Genomic DNA, 15448 nt, shown 5'->3' with positions numbered 1-15448 from the left:
GCAGCCTTTCACGAGATTATGACTACATGCACCATGCCAAAGAGGCTTTCACAGAGTCTGATTCTCTTGATTCCTTAGGAGGGTGGTCACAGATTGGACATTTGGCAGATCAGACCCATCACCCTCCTTGGGACCATCACCTAGAGATTTCATCCTTTCCTCCCCAACTTGATCCATGACACTCAAAAAAGTTTTGTTCAAGATTGGAGCATTCTGGACAACATCTTCACTTCATAGCTTTGGCCGGGATGCGGCAGCAAGATGTCATTATGCTCCTTCTCGATTTCAAGAAAGCCTATGATACAGTTGAGTAAAGCTTTCTAGAGGGCACGATGTACCAGATGGGTTTTCCAGTGGAGTGGATCCATGGTGTTTCCAGACATTATTCGACCTCTCACAATCAAGTTCTCATTCAAGGAGCCAGAGGTGAGAGAATTCCCCTTTGTCACTCAGTTCGGTAGGGATGCCCACTTGTGCCTACCTCTTTCTATTCATCGTCGAGGCCATGAGCAGCTTTCTCTCAGCTCAAGAGACTGGGCTTCAAGGATTGCGTCTCCCCATCCGTACTCAAAAGGAGCTGCTAGACTCAGAGTTTGCAGATGACACAACAGTATACTTATCCCGAGATGTGGGGAATCTTCAGAGATTTGCAGAGGCGATAGAGTTCTTCTATCAGGCATCACGAGCGCAAATCAACCGGCACAAGTCGTGTGGTTTTTGCGTTGGCTCTCCACCCCCTAACATGGCGTCCAATTGAGGCTTTCCAATGGATCCCGTAGGCATCTTGGATCCCAGGTGGGCATTGATACCTCCCCAAAGCAACAGCTAGCCCCTCTTTTAAGCATTCAGAAGAAGCTTCTATACTCGAGATCACTGAGGCTTTCCTTAGCTAGCCGAGTGCTAGTGGTTAACAAGGTTCTTCTTGCCACCATGTGGTACATTACTTCCATTTGGACCTTCTCCGAGGAATGCATTGGTCAGGTTGTGTAGTTGATCCACAATTTTTTGTGGGCAGATATTGATGGGAGGCCTACCCAGGCGAAGGTGGCCTGGAGAGTGATCATACATCCGCACCACACAGGCGACCTAGGCATCATCTCCCCCTCTATTTAGAGCCATACCATGTTGGGCAAGTTGATTGTTCAAGGACTTCTCCTAGGCAACGAGGCATGGGAGGATTTCTCTTGGCTAGGATTTCAGCCTATACACCGAGCCTATGGGGCTCTTGGCCACAGAGCACTAGATGGATCTTCACAGAGATGTGGGCTCGCCGCTTTGGCCTAGCTTTTGAGGACAGATTTGTAGTTAGCCTACTGCGAGCTTGGGATCACCTCAGGCCTTCCCTCCTGAGGTTAGTTCCGATAGCCTCCAAGGAGCGTCTTCCGGCGAGTGGCCACATGTCGCAGGCCGGACCTCATGTATCATGGGAGCATTAAGCACATCTTCACTATGGACACAGCTTCTTCCCATACTATTACATGGGGCACTACAGCTTGCGCCACTCTGAGGTTGAGGTTGTCATGGCTTATGATGAGGAAGGTGGGAGCTAGCCCTTCAGGTCTCTCAGGAATCTTTAGGGTGGTTCTGACCATATGCGGAAGCATTGAGAAGCCTTCCGAAGGCTTTGGCAACCTCGCCCTTTTCTCACATATAAGGTGGTGAGCCCACTGGCACTACAAACCACCTGTGTGGTTATTCCCTCCCCCACCCCTTGTATGAGATAGCCTTCTCTTCATAGAGCAGCCAGCTCGAGGTGAAGTACATCTTTCCGCACCTTTGTTCTTTGGTCCTTGCTACATACATGGACGGGAGTTTGTACTTAGCCCTTCGAGGCTGTTTATTGTTAGCTAATAGAAGCATCTTGTTTCCGGAAAAAACAAAATAGTGCAAAATCAAATCACATTGATTGTGGCTCTACAATAGATGCAGAGGAACAAAGTGAAAAAGCCGATAGAAACTAATGGGTTTAAAAAGAATGGAAGCAAAAAGGTTAGCACTACATGATACTTAATGGATTTGACTCCAGAAATATTTAAATTGTTTGAAGGCTTCCTTTTGCTACATATGGTAGCTAAGGGATCTTTTCCCACTTTCTAGCAGGAGGGTGTTGCCATATACTACCATTTGAAATTTACAGCTAGATTCTTCATTTCTAAAAACACCTTTCACAGGTTTTGTGCAGATCCTTTTGTAATCCATCAGTCGCTAGCTAGAAAGACTTCTTTTTCTCAATATTCTTGTTGTCAAAGGTTTCCAATGTCTCCTATTACAAGTCTTTTTAGCCCAAATCTCACCATCTTGCTTTCCCTATGTCTAGCTTCTCTAAAGCTAACAGGTTTCTAGGGCTGCAAGCCTATCAAACCCCTTCTTGATCGATTCAACAAATTTGCACATCCTTTCATTGTCACTTATATAAGGCTCCTCCAGATCTGCTGCAGCCAAGATAAAGAGCTTTCTTTGTTTATCCAAGAAAAAGAGCCTTCTATTGGTTACCAAGAGAAACATCCATGATGGCTAAGTACAAACTCGGCTCTACAATGGGAGCAAGAGTCAGGGGGGAGGATGCTTTAATCCTCCAGTTGGTCACTCTAGGAGCAGAAGGCTATCTCATACAATGGAGGGAGGGGGAAACTACACAGGTGATCTATAGTGTCAAGTGGACTCCACCACTGTTAGTCAGAAAGGGACTGTGACGTCAAATCCCCAAGAAGGCCCCCCAGAGTTTCCGCATGTGGTCTCAACTACCCTGAAGCTTCCCCTATTGGACACCGAGGGTACGAATGATATCAAGCCAGATGCTCTCAATGGACTCTACTGGTGGAAGTGAGGGTGCCTTCGATGGCTTCACTGCATCGAGCTCTCTAGATGTGCCACACGGCAATACTGCTGCGAATCTCCCATCTCTAACAAGAACTTGGAGTCCAGTGACCAATCGATAGGACTAGGACTGGCACTGCAGAAATACGAAGGTGAGAGACCAACTGAAGGGCTAGTCCCCCACCCTCCTCCTCATCTGCCATGACGGCCTCAGCCTCAGTGACCCAAGCAACACTCCCCCATGTAATAGTGCAAAAGGGGACCCTGATTATAGCAAAGATGCACACGATCCACTACCAAACCTACCAAGTCTTCGGGCAATCCCAAAGACAATGACGCTCGGACTCCTGGGGATGGCCACACCTCAAACAAAAAGCTAGCCTACCTCCAAGTGTCAATCGCCAAACTCCTATGTGCCAGCTGCCACATAAGAAGAGTGATCTTTCGCGGCCAAAAACTATCCCACATTCTCTTCTAGAAATTAGAGAGTGTGTGTAGCGAGAGGCCCTAGTTTTGGGCTTCAGGGAAGACCTGCATAGAAACACGACCAGAGGCTCAAGCATACAGTGAACTCAACAAAGAAAAACCATATAGCTGGAAAAGGTACTCAGTAATGACAATGATGTACAAAGTACAATGAGTACATAAAAGCCTAGGGCAAGGTGCCCAACACATAGGGAAAAAACCTGTGTCCAACCACAGGGAAAAAGTGCCCGTGAGTAAGCTTGTTCACACCTTAACTAGCCAGGAGTGGGCGGACAGAATGACCAACAAACCCCCCTCAAGTGAATGGTGTGAACGGAGACGGGGTGTAGTAGACTACCCTGGTAGAGGCTGTAAGCTCAAAGCTTAGCGGAAAGCTTCAAACTTTTCCCTCGAAAGAGGCTTTGTAAACCCATCTGCTATACTGCCATGTGTAGGCACATAAGCGAAGTCAATCTCTGCTGCATGGAGCCGTTCCCTGACATAATGATAGTGAACCTCAATACGCTTTGTGCGGGCATGAAGAACTGGGTTTCGTTCAACTGCCAACGCACTCTGACTGTCAGTGTAAATGGTGGTAGGCGACTGTTGTCCAACACCAAGATCGGCTAATAGGCATCGTAGCCAAACACATTCCACAGTAGCTGTTAAGGCTACCCTGTATTCAGCTTCACAGCTAGAAGTGGCCACTGTAGGCTGCTTCTTACTGAGCCATGAAATGCATGAGTCACCAAGAAGAAAACAATTACCAATGGTTGACACTCCCGTGTCATAGCAACCTGCCCAATCACTGTATGTAAATGCAAGCAAGCATGATATAGAAGAACTGCCAAAGAACAAGGCAGAGTTTGCGGTGCCTTTAAGATAGTGAAAGACACGCTTACACGCTAAAAAATGCATAGTGCTCAAACAATGCATTAATCTGCTCAACTAAGAAACAACATATTGTATGTCCAAACGAGTAGAGCATAAAAAGATAAGGCATCCCACACCCTATTGATAGGTGGCAACACCAAAAGGCTCACCAGCATGCTCAATTGACAGTTTTAGACCTGGTTCCATAGGAGTAGAAACAGGTTTACAATCTGTCATGTGAAAACGCTCAAGGAGCTCCTCAAGGTATCTGCACTTAGATAACATGATACCCCCCTCAAAAGGTATAAACTATATGCCCAAATAGTAATGTAAATGACCCATGTCCGTGACATCAAATGCATGCTGCAAATCAGCTTTAAAAGCTAAAATATCACCCTCTTCAAGGCCAGTGATGAGCATGTCATCCACACATAAAGAATAAGGATGAGAACATTGTTCCCAACGTGCCGAACATTAAGTGTACTCTCAACTGCACTATTCTGAAACCCTTTGGCAGTCATGTATGCATGGATCTTGTGGTACCAACCCGGAGACTGAGATACATAAACTTCATCTTGCAAATCGCCATTCAAGAAGGTAGTTTTGACATCCAACTGATGTACATGCCATTGTTTGTGTGCAACCAATGCAATAACAGTACGTATGGTAGTCATACGTGCAGTGGGAGCAAAGGTCTCCTCATAGTAAATGCCCTTGGCGACCAAGCGAGCCTTATGGCGATCAACTAAACCATGAGGCTTACATCGGACATACCCTTTGGTGACCAAGCGAGCCTTATGGCGATCAACTGAACCATCAGGCTTACGCTTAGCTTCAAAACCCATTTTGTGCCAATAGCACGCCTGCCAAGAGGCAAGTCACATAACTCCCAAGAACCATTTTTGTCAATGGAGTCCAACTTCGAACGCATGGTTGCTACCCAATTGTCGATGAGGTAGAATCTGAATGGGCAGGTGGTTTGCCCTTGGGCTTACCACTAGATGAAGCCCCACATTTACCTTTATTTCGATCAAAGGCACCAATGCGTGATCAGCAAAAAGCATATTAGTCCTGTTAGAACGAGACTGCTCTTTCTGCAATAAGAGAGTCACTAACTCATCAAAGGTATACAAGTTGGATTACCCGTCATGAGTAGACAAAAAGTAGTAGCAAAACGCTGATAGGATTCTGGCAAACCCTGAAGCACTGTAGATACAAGCAAACCATCTGGAATGACCTCATCAATGTTGATAAGTTGCTCTCGCAAATCCTTGATGCAGGTAAAGAACTTGTCCATTGAATCACCCTCAATCATATGCTGAGACTCAATCTTCTTGCGAAGATAGGCAACACGAGCCTCATTGTGAACCTGATACAAAGAAGCAAGTACATTCCATGCACCTTTAGCAGAAGTGAATCAACGAATGTGCCGTATAACGTGCCTTTTCGATGACAGGGCAATCAAAGCATGTGCATGAGCATCCTTGGCATCCCATCTTAGCTGTTCTGGAGTGGGTGGCAAAGGTGCAGAAGATGTAGGACCACCTGAAGATACATCATCACCTGCATCAATAGTGCCTGAAGTACTTGCTGCTCTATGCAAGAACAATAGGCCTGACATCAACCCCTGATACATAGAAAATTCTTTGCGACTAGTATATGTTTCATCATATATGCCCACATAGGATAGTTGGTGCCATCCAACTTATCATCAATGGAGAGCATACCAAACAAATCACTAGTATTCCCAGACATGGCTGTCACAAATGCGTACAAACAAGTAGTGTAACTGAATCAAGGCATCAACTGCAATATGATTCAAGTGTACCACTATGTTTGCTCAATACATAGACACAAACCACATCAACTGGAATGCAAAAAATCTGCACAGTAACCCAATGCTGAGACATCTGAAAAATTGGGAGAAATGCCCCAAATGTGTCTTTATCACCCGTACCAATGCAATAACACCCAAACAATTGGGGAAAATACCCCAATGTCAGGTGAATGTGCCTATATCACCCAAAATGCCTGCAAATGTCTATAATAGACCTGCAAATAGTGTCAATTTCTGCGAAATCCCCAAATTTCTAGTCCAATTACGCACCAAATCTACTGAAATCAAAGCCAATGTGTGCCAATGTTGCAACTGCAGGCTCAATGGTGAAAAGCCCCAAAAATAATGCAGTGTTTGCTAATTTCTCTGAATTTTTTAAAAACTACAGAAAAAAATCAGTTAAAAATTTACTGAGCTTGCAGTGGGCGGCTTCAGCAAGTCGGACGACGGGCAGCACGTATAGTTGGCACACAAGTTTAGTCGGCAGCTGGGTAGCTTTAGTCGACACATAGCAAGGCTTGGCGGCAAACAGCTTCAGTTGGCGGCGCACAGTAGGGCGGCATAGGACAGGTAGTGCAGCTGGGCTGCACAGAGCAGCAGCTGTAGCTAAGCGGCAGTGGACAGCAGGTGTGTTGCGCGGCGCAAGGCAGCAGCTACAGCTGGGCTGCGCAGGCCAACAGGTTCAGGTCAACGCACCAACGTTGGGTAGTATGGACAGCTGGTATGTGCTGATGCAATGTACGCACTGTTCTAGAGCAATGTCCGAGCAGTAGGGCGACCAGCCTAATGAAAGTCTCTAAAAGCAATGTTGACTTGGGGGAGGACCTGCACAGAAACACGACCAGATGCTCAATCGTACATGGGTTGAAAGTCTACTACGTGAGTTGAAATGTGGCACCGTTTTGACAGCCTACCCTAGGATGGGACATGGTTTTCTTTGTGGAGATTTTAATAATGCACCTGATGCAGGGGACAATAGTTCGCGTCGGTCTCAACGGAACGTCACGCTTGGAGTCGTATGCTTCATTTCTTGCAAGCTTGTGATTTACGGCTGCATGTTATGCCGGGTCACAATGGCTTTACTTTCCATCACAATGCTCGCACTAGATATTGGGCTCGATTGGACCTATGGTACAAGTTGAATGCAATGCAGTTTGATGCTTTTCCGTGGGCACTGAGCTTGGAACTCTCGATGCGCTTGTCGGATTATTTCCCGGTTTGTATGACATTGCATTTTGGTCTCCCACATATGGATCTGCCACTACCTTGCAAGAGGGTCTTCCCGGTCTTGCTAGTTAATAATAGTTATATCAAGCATTACTACTTCCAGTTCATGGCACATGGACTCATTGATCACCTTGTTTTGCATGTTTCTATTGATGCCGACTAGGCATGGGATCGTTTTTCAATGGGCATGCAGGATGTTATCCGAGACTATGGCCAATGCTACATGGGAGGCTTACGAACTCGGGTGGCAAATGCTAAGTGTCAACTAGAGCTGCTTAAAGATCTTACCCAACAACGTGCCCTTTCTGTTGCTGAGCAATCCTGCCTTCAATCCGCACATCATTGCTTGGCTGACAATGATAAATGTAAACTCCACAAATGGCAAGTCCGTTCTCGTCATAAAGTATTGCAGGATAAGGCTAGCTCCTCTAAGGCATTTTTCAAAAGCCTGCATACTTCCCGACCATATGTATTCCCTTCATAGGGTGCAACGGCGTGATGGGACTTGGACTGACAATAAGCAGCATCTTGATGGTGTTGTCCAACAATATTTGGCTGATTTGTTTCCTGCTCCTAGACCCTCCACCTTAGATGAATTTGCAACACGTGATGTGTTCTTACACTGAGGATGAAGCAAATCTGTCTCCACGGATGAGGCAAATTTGTTAGAGCTGCCATTTACTGATGAGGAGTTAACAACTGCCTTGGCCCGATTGGATCGCTCGAAATCCCTAGGATGGGATGGGATGGGATGGGCTTCCAATTGAGCTCTTTGCTAAGTTTTGCGATGTTTTGAGCCCTGTTTTACTATGCATGATTAATGATGGCTGGCTTTCTGGTGTGATGCCTCTCTCATGGAAAAAGGGTTTGTTGCATTTGCTACCTAAAAAACCATCGTGTGAACGTCTGTCGGATTGGCGTCTGATTACTCCGATGCCAGTGATTTATAAGTTGGGTTCTCCGACTGTCCCACATTTTGTATGCTGGTTTGCACCCTGTCCTGTATGGTTTTGTGCGCGCTGGCAGATTCTTGATAATATTGCTAATGCTTACATTGGGATGGGTATGCCAAATACACTGCTCATGATGTTGTCATCATGCAAGTAGATATTGAGAAAGCTTTTGGCAGTTTCTTAGCCTCGTAAGGTTTATTTTTTGCATCGCTTGGGCATTTGTCTGGTGGATGACAATGGCTGCACACTCTCTTTTCCACACGCCCGAATACGGTTTCATCTGGCGATGCATCACCGGCCTATATGGCATGCTATCGTTGAGTTGCTACAGCCTCTCCAGCCGGTGCCTCGCCTGTTTTCTCCTCTCTCACTACTTGATTGGATGTTTGATCGGGGGCTACCACGTTATTCCACTTTCTCTTTTGCTGATCTATTTGCCAAAAAAGCCTATCGTCTTCTTCTTCCACAACCATGTATTCACGAGCACAACAATCGTTTTCTGGCATTTGGATAGGCCGCTTGGGCGGTGGAAAACATGTCTTCACCGTATATGGAAAAGTAAGCTTCCCTCATGCAACGGGTCTTTCTGTGGCAAAGTCTTGTGGGGAACCTCCCAGTGGGTGTCCTGCCTGCCCAACGTACTGTCTCCTCGGCTTGCCCTACTTGTTCACATCTGAGCCAATCGGTCCTCCATCTTCTCTAGGCCTATCCTACTGCTCGAGATTTCCTGGCGCGTTTGACAACTCTTCTCCAAGCCCGAATTCCTAGCATTTCCTTTGGCAAGCACTTTTGGCTATTTGGTAAATATCTCTTTACCCCCGATTATGCTCTATTTTTTCCGTGGTGCCGTTATTGGGCCTTATCGAGTTTATACCATGCCCGTATTACTCAATTGTTTGGGCACACTTTGGTGGATGTTGTCAGGCAAAAATCTGAAAGGTGTTTTGGGTCTGTGTACATATGGTGTGCGTGGTTTGTGAATAAACTTTGCCCTGAATGCCCTGGCAAATGTATAGAGTGAATGGTTTTGCAGTGAGCTGGTACACGCACGTTTTTTTTCGGGAGCAGATGCTTGAGATTGGAAGTTTTTTTTTACTGCAGCAGTGTGGTGTGCGGGTGGTTGCCAAATGCAGGGCACCGACTGATTGGGAAAAAGTGGCAGCTGGTGTGAAGGTGACCGCCTCTGAGAAAGAAAGGATGCTTCTTTTGTTGGCGGCGCCGGATAGCTGAAAAGTTGCTTTGGGGGTCTCTGTTTAAGTGGCCATCTTCTAGGCTTTAAAGGAAAAAAATATAAAAAAATAATATAAGTGTGGCCAGCTTGGGAATGACCACGTGGAAGTTCTTTTGGCTGCCAGCAGCGAGACCGTCTAGAAGGCTGGCGAAGAAGCGAAAGATGGCCGCCTCGTAGGAATGGACCGCCGGGTAGATAAAGTGGTCGCCTCCTGAGCGGGATAGCAGAGGCTAGAGAGCTTGGTGAGTCGCTCTCGGATAAGCGTGCAGGTAGCGCAGCTACAGACAAAAAGGGTGAAAAGCTGGAGTTGCCGCCTTGTTACGGGGCCTCTCGGGTGGCTGTGCAGAGCTAGAGGTGAGGAGAGAGTACCTTGGGTTAGAAGGTAGCCGCCTTGGGCTGGCGTTGCCGCCTGGTGAGATACGAAGGCTGGCGAGTATGTGAAGGGGGGCTCTGGGTGGTTCTGCAGAGAGGCACAAAGCTAGAGAAGCTGCAGGCTTCTGCGTGCGCTGAGGCGACTGGGGAGGCGCCGACCATGGGGGCTCTGGAGTGATCGAAAAGAGACGGGCTTGTGTGGGCGAGCTCAGCGTGGTAGCCGCCTTGAGCGAGTGTAGACAAGGCCGCCTGGCGAAGGTGCTGTGCAGAACCAGAGGTGAGGAGAAGCAGAACCAGAGGTGCTGCGCAGAACCACAGGTGAGGAGAAGCGGGTGAAGGTTGCCGCTGGAGCGAGGGTTCGCGGGTGATCATAGCAGCGTGGGAGCCGCCTTGTGTAAAAAGGCTCTCAGGTGAGACCAACTGATAGCAGGCCTAGCTGGTGATAGCTGCAGAGGGAGACAGTGGGGCTGGTACGATGTGAAGAAGCCGCCTTTGAGGGATGGGCAAGCGAATTGGCTACGAGAAGCTGACGGCGACTTGGGGGGCGCCGACTGACGGACTGGGGATAGCGGAAAGGAGCAGCAACCAGTGAAGAGAAGGTGTTGGTATTTTGGCACGTCGACTACAGGTCGTCTGAAGAGAAGAGCTGGATGTGAGAGAAGGCTGCTGTTGGCAGTGACTGAAGTTGAAGGAGAAGCTGGAAACACAGAGAGGGAGAGAGGGCTCATGTGTGGGGTGTTTTGCTGATTAGCTGCGGTTGGTATCTCAGGGCAGCTCGAGGGCAAAGGTGATGTGTTTTTGAGGAAGGGTGAGAGAGGGATTGGCCAAGATTAATGGGGACAGCTGGGTGAGTATATATCCTTGTGTTGATGTGAGGGTCGTGTATGTGAGAAGGTTGTGTGAGTGAAGCTTCTATATGTCGGAAGAAGCTGTATGAAGTGTTGATTGGAAATCAAAGATGAAAGACACTCTTGATGTGTCTGCTTAAGTTGTTGTGTTGGTATCCTGTGTGTGTTGATTTGCAGGACAAGGCGTGATTGACGTGTTTTGGTGGTGTAGTCCATGGGTTTACACTCTCACAACGCACTTTGTGCTAGCCTTCGATTACCTCGTCACGCACACGGTGGAAGTGTATGTGTTGCCGGATGTTTATTTGTGGTTTATGGTGCCCCTGTTTTGGGTGTTCTTTTTGGTGTGAGTGGGTGGAGAACCGTGAGAAAGTGTTCCAGCCGGTGGCTGGTGGTGCCCCCGTTCGTGTTGTTATTCAAAGTTTGGGAGGTGAAGGGCTATAGAGGCAATGGTCTTTTTTTCTTTTTTTCACCTCACAGATGTCTTTGCCTTTTTCAGATTCTCCTTGCTCCAATCTCTTGAAGATGCCCACTTTCTTGGAGACCTTCCCACTGCCCAGTTGGTTGTGTTTTATTACTGTTTCTAGTTTTCCGTAGTAGCTGCTCCATGAATGTACATTGCATTTATAATGAAACAGTGGTTTTCACCCCAAAAAAAAAAAAAAACTGTGTGTGTGTGTGTGTGTGTGTGTAAGAACAATCATTGTTGTATATGATCAATGAAGCTTGGGCAAATGATGTACTACCATCTTCTTGGAAAGAAGGATTGGTTAAGCTTTTCCCTAAACGGGATCTTTGTGAAGCTTTTTCTGATTGGAGGCCCATTACTCTTATGCCTGTCATCTATAAGCTTCTGACTAAGATGTTGGCAAATCGTAATAAAGGATTTTTACATGATGGTTTGCATCCTGCGCAATATGGTTTTGTGCCTCGCAGGCAAATCGATGATAATTTGGCTAATGCATATATTGCCATTGAATATGCCAAATACACTAAGCAGGATGTACTCATTTTACAGGTTGATATCGAGAAAGCTTTTGATTCTGTGCATTGGGACTATATAGCTATGACTATGAGTTATCTTGGTTTCGGTGCAAAGTGGCAAAATATTGTGTATTGGCTCTGTAATGACAGTGATGCTTCTTTGATTTTGAGCTCTTCTCTATCAGATTCTTGGAAATTGGGACGTTCAGTTCGCCAGGGTTGTCCGCTTAGTTCCTTGTTGTTTGCTATTGCCACACATCCTTTTCTTTGCTACTTGGATTTTTTGCAAGCTACTGATGAATTGCATGGCTTACAGCTTCCTGCTGGGCATACTTTCCTGGCTCAGGCTTACGCTAATGATTTTTTTTTATGCCCAAGAATACGCAACAAGATCTTCAGAGATTAATGGAGGCTTTGGAACTTTTTGGTCTGGCTGCTGGTTTGAAAGTAAACTTCTGTAAGTCTACCTTGCTTGCGCTTAATGTACAGCAATGGCATCATGTATTGTGGCCCGGTGGAATACCTCCTGGTGGACATATCGTTCGTCATTTGGGTTACCCTTTGGGTTGGCAGCTGTCATCTTCACAAATGACTCAATGGGTTATGCTAAAATTGAATCGCAAAATTGATTATTGGCAGCTTTCCACTTGGCCTCTTCATGTACGTCTCAGGATAGTGCAGGCTATTGTAATGGCTTACATACAGTTCTTTCTTCCTTTGATTATGTGGAGGAAAGCTGATATAGATCGGTTTATGTCTCTGGCAATGGCAATTGTGTGGAAAACTCAACATCGTAAAAAGGGTCTTCGTCTTTTGTCAATGCCAAAGATGTGTTCTCCAAAGATACATGGTGGCTTGAACATATTGAATATTCATTTTCATGTGCTTGCTCGTAAATCCACTTTGCTGTTGGAATTTGTACAACAGCGCCAGCCATGGGCTATTATGTTGGGGCATATGTGTATGTCTATGTCTTCACCTGCTTTTGGAAAGTGGACTGTTACGTATTGGGATGCAATTTTCAGCCATTTCGATGGAAAAATTGTCGGCTGCCCTCTTTCATCTAAGTTAATTTTTGCCTGGAAACAGGTTACGCAATATCTTTTTTGGAATCCCAGGCTTAATGCGCAATCTTCTTCGCTTCGCCTTGAGAGTATTCATTGGTCAAAGGCTTTTGATGTACCCTTGGCTCTACGTGAGCCTAGGAAGGCATATTTCCTTTCAAAGAAAGGAGTTTATCTTATTGATGATGTTTTGGATGCTGGTGGCCATGTGCTTTCTTTTGTGGTTGCCGCCAGGAAATTTGGTCTGGGGATGCATTATAGATCAATCTGGCAGCTTATTCGAGAGCATCTTGCTCCCTTTGAACCAATTGCAGATTTGGATCGTTCTGATCGTTTGGTTGATTGGAGCCTTAAAAGAGAACAACCTGCACGAGGCCCTTTATCAATGGCTAAACTTTCGGTTCATTCGATATATCATACTCTTGTTGCCTGCCTCTTGGGTTCAAGAACATGCTAATCAGATTTGGCATCTTCATAAAAGTCAGGCTTGGTGGAAACAGCGGCTTCATTCTGTTTGGAAATGCAGTCTTCCTTTGAAAAGTAGACTTTTTTTATGGAGATGCTTGATTGGAGTCTTGCCAGTCGGCCTTTTCTTGGCTAGGCGACTTTTGGCACCTTCAACTTGTCATAGTTGTGGTGCTTCTCAAGAGAGAGTCTTTCATCTTTTGTGGAGTTGTTCTCTCACCAGGACTTTATTAGATCGGATTGCTACACGTTTGAGAGCCCGCTTCCAACAAGCACCCTTTGGGAAATACTTTTGGATCTTCGGTCTTCTCCCTTCACCCCTTAGATCCTATAAAGTCTTCTTTGATTGGGTTCGCTATTGGGCTTTATGGACTACCTGGCAGTCTCGCAACAGGATAGTTTTTGCTGGGCCTCATTTGGATGCTTACTCATTCTTCCGTTCCTCTCTTCAGCAATCTTTATATGACTGTCTCTCTCTTCATGAGATTGACTCATCTCTGTATGCTCTTTTTACAGATTGTTTTTAGATGTTTAACTATGTTCACACTGAACATAGTGAACACTCTAGTAGTCTCCCTTGTATATGGTCTTTTTGGTGGGTTTTCCTCGTTTTGAGGTTTCCCACTTGTAATTAATGACTTGAAGCTTTACAAAAAAAAAGTGTGTGTAAGAACAGATTACACACACACACACACACACACACACAGTTTTTTTAACAAAAAAAAAGTGTGTGTGTGTTTCTAGGGAAGAACAAAGAGTCATCAGCATAGGCATGTGCCACAAAGTGACAACCATCTGGCATCGCAATACCATGCAAGCTGCCCTACTGGCTTGTGGCAATGGCATAAAGCAAGGGGTGTGTGGCAATGGCATAAAGCAGCGCACTAAGAGGGCAGCCCTGACGTACCTATTTACCCAACGTCCAAGCGGCCGAAAGTTCCCGACCAAAAATGCATTGAGCAGTATCTCCTAGTATAGCCAATAAATCACATTTCGCATTTTGGGTCCAAAGCCCATCCGATCCATCACCCCAGCTATGAAGTCCCAATGGACAGTGTCGAATGCCTTACAATATCCACTTGCATGATCAGGACATCCTGGTCAATGTACTTGGCATACTCAATACCCATGTAGGCATTTGCTATGTTGTCCATAATTTGCCGCCTGGGAACAAAGCCATATTGTGGCGGGTGCAATCCTGAGTGAAGGTAGCCCTTAATGCGATTAATTATCATTTTTGTGACCAATTTATAAACAACTTGCATAAGAGAGATGGGCCTCCAGTCGCCTAAATTCTCACAAAGTTCCTTTTTTGGGAGCAATTTCAGCAAGCCTTCCTTCCAAGAATGAGGCAACATGTCGTCATACCAACATCGATTCATCATGCATAGCAATGGAAGCTTCAATTCCAGCCAAAATGTGTGAAAGAATTCAACTATCAAACCATCCCACCCCAAAGATTTCGATTTAACCAAACCTGTCCCTATTCCGGTCTCTTTGAGATTGCTATGATCTTGACGAGCTTTCTCTCCAGCAGTTTGAAGAATTTCCCAGTTTTTCTAGTTCGTTCTCATAGTTCCACCCGCTTCGGGTGACTATGAGTGTACAGTTTATTATTTAATATAAACAGTGCTTTCACCAAAAAAAAAAATTTTGTGTGTGTGTGTGTGTGTGTGTGTGTGTGTGTGTGTATACTACTGCTCTTTTTACAGATTGTATTAGATGTTTAACTATGTGCACACTGAACATAGTGAACACTCTACTAGTTTCCCTTGTATATGGTCTTTTTGGTGGGTTTTCCTCCTTTTGAGGTTTCCCACCTGTAATTAATGACATGAAGCTTTACAAAAAAAAAAAAAAAAAAGTGTGTATACTGCACTGGATATTACACACACAAAAAAAAAGTGTGTGTGTGTGTGTGTGCGCGTGCGCGCGCACGCGCACCTTAACTTGCTTATCTATATCAAAGTAAAACAAGGCACCTAAGACTACAAATTTAATTTCAACCAAAGGATTTTAGAGACTCCGATGATTTTAAAGCACAATCTACCCTAAGATTTTGGAGATTTTGGAATCATTTTTGGCAATATAAAAAATGAAAGTTTTCACATAAATCAGTTAGATACGTCCAAATGTGAAAAAAAAAAGGGAAAATTTACTTCAACTCTGTTATATTCAGCAGTTCAATGTTTTTTACTGCTTTCTTTTTTAAGGAAGATGAATTCAACCCTATTCTACCATGCATCCATGCATTGAACACTCCAATGCTAATACGGAGAAAGTAAGATAAATTCAACCTTATTCTACCACGC

At 45.4% G+C, this 15448-nt stretch overlaps 1 protein-coding gene across 12 annotated transcripts in view; it reads right to left on the bottom strand.

Moving 5' to 3' along the window:
• The window catches only part of SPK1 (guanyl-nucleotide exchange factor), a 251368-nt gene that overhangs the window by 70912 nt on the left and 165008 nt on the right, over window positions 1-15448 (bottom strand). The gene's annotated exons all lie outside the window — the stretch shown is intronic.

The sequence above is a fragment of the Cibotium barometz genome, chromosome 39, assembly GCF_041138505.1.
Source record: "Cibotium barometz isolate CiBa-2024 chromosome 39, ASM4113850v1, whole genome shotgun sequence".
Taxonomy (NCBI): domain Eukaryota; kingdom Viridiplantae; phylum Streptophyta; class Polypodiopsida; order Cyatheales; family Cibotiaceae; genus Cibotium; species Cibotium barometz.
Note: the sequence above shows the minus strand (reverse complement) of the source record. Positions and strands in the feature narration are given on the sequence as shown.